Source organism: Aethalodelphis obliquidens, unplaced genomic scaffold (genome assembly GCF_003676395.1).
Source record: "Aethalodelphis obliquidens isolate GAN/ISIS:26980383/991018 unplaced genomic scaffold, ASM367639v1 scaffold139, whole genome shotgun sequence".
Lineage (NCBI taxonomy): Eukaryota > Metazoa > Chordata > Mammalia > Artiodactyla > Delphinidae > Aethalodelphis > Aethalodelphis obliquidens.
The window spans coordinates 672,407-676,434 of NW_020838083.1; positions in this window are offsets into that span (position 1 = coordinate 672,407).

Below are 4,028 nucleotides of genomic sequence, written 5' to 3' on the forward strand. Positions count from 1 at the left end.
CTCTCTCTCTCTCTCTCTCTCTCTCTCTCTCTCTCTCTCTCTCTCTCGGAGTCACTTTGGGTGAGCGGAGCGCCGCGCCTGCCTGTGCTGCGGGCGGCGAGACCCCGGCGCCACGCCAGGGGCCGGGGCACCGGGCGCCCGCGCAGCCCGTGGCCAGGGAGGCGGCAGCTGGTGCCTACGGGGCCGAGTGGAGAGGAGGTGCCAGCAGGGGGGCCGGCTCCCCATGGACGAGTGTGAGGGGAGAAGAAGAATCAAGGAGCAAAAAGGAAGAGGAGGTGGGGGGAGCCACAGTTGCACGAAGCCGCCGCCGCCGCCGCCGCCGCTGCCGCCGCCTCCTCGGCGATCGCGCCGGCTGCTCCGCCGTAAATGACTCGAGAGAAACACACACACTCGCGCTCGCCCTCCCTCCTCCCTCGTCCGGGATTCAGCGCCCACCCCGGCAGTAGCGGGTGCGGAGCCTGGCGCGCTCGCTCCCTTCCCCTCCCCTCCCCGATTCCCCGTGGTCACGTGGCCCCGGAGCGCGCGGCCCACGACTCGCGCACCACGGAGACGCCCCCCCCACCTCTGCCTCGCGCCCCAGCTTCCCCTCCCCTGTCCACGTGTCCATTCCGCATTCCCAGCCTGGGAGCGCGCGCGTCTCCTTAATGAGACTTGGGCAAGGGCCGACCTCACGATTCCGCTAACCCCTGTTTCATGTTTTATTTTTCCTCCCCAGAGCAGGCTAGCGCTGGGGCCCCAGTGGGGCCGGCCGGCTGCGGCGGCCACATTTCCCCCGGGGAAGACGCCACCGGAGCCACTGTTGTCCCTTTTCAAAGGATGCTCTCTCCTCGCTGGTGGCCAGAGGTGTTTTACGGCCTCTCGGACAGAGGCGCGCATAGAGGGTACCCTATCCCCACCCCCAGAGTCTGCGTGTGGCTATTCGGAGCCCTGGGTGGGAATCAGCCGCGCTGTCGCGCCCAGCCCCTCTCGGGCCGCGCCAGAGCTCGCCGGCTCAGCTCCGTTTGGGGATGGGTCCGGGACGCAGCTCCTGCAAAACCTGTCCGCTGCTGGGGGTGGAGGGACACGAAGAGGAGGGGACATGCCTTCCTACAAGTTGTTTTGCCAGCCTTTAAAGGGACATGGGGATGGGGGTGGGGAACTGTCCTCTTGCACACTCACCCAGGCACCTGCTGCCGAGGGGGAGGGGTGGGGGTGGCGTTCTTTCCCACCGTCAGGTCCGTTCCATTCGAGCGCAACCCAGATCAGACCAGACGAGTCAACCGTCCACTGTCAGCCAGGCATTGGATCAATAGAAATGATTTTATAGCATCGTTGGGTATCACGCCCCAACCCCCAAGGACCGGCTCTCAATCCCACTCTACTCTGGAGGAAGAGGGTCTTCAATCCTATGGACATAGCTCGTATGCCGGGGGTGTGTGTGTATCTTCAGGGTCACCCCCCCACCGCCCCCCATATCTCTTCACTCAGCCAGACAGAGTGTGGGAAGAGGTAGGTCAGAGCAAGGCCAGCTGGGGCGCTTCGTCTCTGTCCCTCATCTGCCTGTCTCAGTCCTAGAACTCTCGACACTGTGAGTTTCCTTTTCATCTAGAAAAGTGACATTTTCTTTTTGGAAAATGGGCTTGGAGCCTTTCCGGAAGCCTCCCTCCTCCCGGGCTGCTGGCTGTTGCCGCCTCAGCTTGGCACAGGGGCCTGCGGAGAGCGGCTCTCGCCCCTCCCCATATCCCACGTCTGTCTGGAGCTCGGAGGTGCAGTGTGGGGAGGGCTGGCCGGGCTGTTGGCGGCCCTGGGGATGGAAGGTGCTGGAGTCGTCAAGGAAGATGATTCTCATTAGGCCCCTAATGCCTGATGGCAACTAGCGTCACCCAAGGGCTTATTCACCATCCCACTGAGAGGCGAGCCAGCCTCTGTGTGGGAGAAAGGGGGAAAGAAACCACCTCCTGAGACTGGCCTGGGGTGGGGGTGGGGGTCCAGGAGGAGGAGGACGGAAGCAGGGAGGTCTCCTACCTCTGCCCACCTCCCCACAAGGAAGGGGCACGGGGCTTGTAAAGAGTAAGTCCAGGGGACAGACACAAGTTTGCTTTTCTGAGCTGAGGACCCACTGCTCCGGTGATGTGGGTCAGAGATTTCAGTCCACTCTCCCAGCTTCCTCCGCAGACTGGGCACAGTGTTCCGGTTCTTCTCTCTAGCCCTGCCCCCATAACCCAGAGCCCTTAGATAATAGGAATCCAATCTCCCTCTGCCCACTCAGTTTCCCCTCCTCCCTCCCTCCCTCTCTTCCCTCTCCCTCCCTTTCACAATATGGTGAATATTTCTGATATCACAGCCACTGCTCACAACCGTGAACAAGACCGACGTAGCCTGTCCTCGTGGAACTTCCATTCTAGAGGAGAAGACAGACACTAAGCTTGTGATTGATTACAAGCTGTGATAAGTATGTGGCATAAAAATGCAAGCATTTTTGCTCATCTTATGGAGAAGACTGAGACCCAGAGTCAGGAAGGGTTGGGGGTCGGGGCAGCCTGCTATCATTAGGGAATATGTAATTTCAGCCTCAGATTCTTCCGGTACCTTCTATGTGGACCCACCTTCATGGACCCTAGAACAACCCCAGCCTTCTGCCAGGCAGCCGGGCAGAAGTTGGGCCCTGTTCCCTGCATGGATGTCCATCAGGGACCCACACAGAAACTGCCTGACCTGCCACGACGGTGGACCTGGTGACATCTGCCCCTGTTTTTCAGGACCCCTGCCCACAGAAGAAGATAGGACAGGTCAATGTGGGCCTTCACTAAGGGGAGCTCACTGTTTGTGTGTGTGTGGGGTGCTCCTGGGATCCCCCTGGAATCCTAGTCTGGCTCAGCTGGGGAGGGGTTCAGAGATTCCTAAGGTTCCTGGCAGAGGAAAAGGGAGGCTTCCTGGAGGAGGTGAGCTTTGAGCTGCGCTGAAGGAAAGACCAGTTGGTGTGGGCCAGGGGAGAAGAGAGAGGAGAGGAGGTTGTTACAGAAAGAGGGAGCAGCTTTTATAAGGGCACGGCATCAGGGGGGATACAGTGTGATCAGGAAACGGCAGGCTGGAGCATGGAGAGCTGGGAAGGGGGGGCACTGGGGAGGGATGCTGGAGAGGCAAGCGGGCACATGGCCTCTGCCCACAAAGGTATATGCCTGTGATGACATGCACTCCCAGGGCTATTATGTTCAGTTACAACTTCACATGTACATGGTCACAGACTCGGAGATGCTTGTAAAGCATCTTATCAGCTAATGCGTGCGCACAGACACACGCACACAAACTCTTTGCAAGATGAGTTGGCCCCTGAACTGTTTAGGGTTTCTACTCTCATTTCCCTAGAGCACTCCACCTTGAGTTCCTCGGCAGGCAGCACGTTCTCTCCAACCCTCACCCTCTGCCAAACCCTGATCTACGCGTCCCCCATCCCTCCTCCCTCTGGCACACAGGGACAGTAAGCTAGGACCACCCCCGGGCACGCAGCCAAGGGAGGATTTGGACTCAGGCCATGCTGGCTGTGCTGTGCTCTCCCATCCTTTCCTCCCCACCCCCAACAGAGCTTCACTTAATTCCAGGGCAGAGCTTTGATCAAATGTGAAGCAGAGAAGTAGAGAGCCAGAGCCAGAGAGAGAGAAAAATACAAAGTGAACAAGCGTGCGCTTTTTGCCACAGCCCAGCAGCTAAATGGCAGTCAACTCATGACGTTCCTACAACTTACTCAACTCCTCTCTCATTAGCCAACTTGGCTGCCAGGTGCAGGTGGAAGAGGAAGAAGCAGGGGCCCAACTTCTCCCCAGAGCCTCCCCAGCTGTCGCCTGCAAGGCCACAGAGCCTTCGAGCCAGCTCCGCCTGGCTCCTGGGGTTGGCAGTGCCCAGGATTCTGGCTTTGGGTAGAGACTGCCCAAAGCTGCTGGGGAAGATGAGAGGGGAGCCACGAAGGGGGAGGAAGCCCTTACACCACAGATTTGTATGATCGTCAGAGGCCATCCAGGAAATCCATGAGCGTTACAGGGGGGAATGAGACC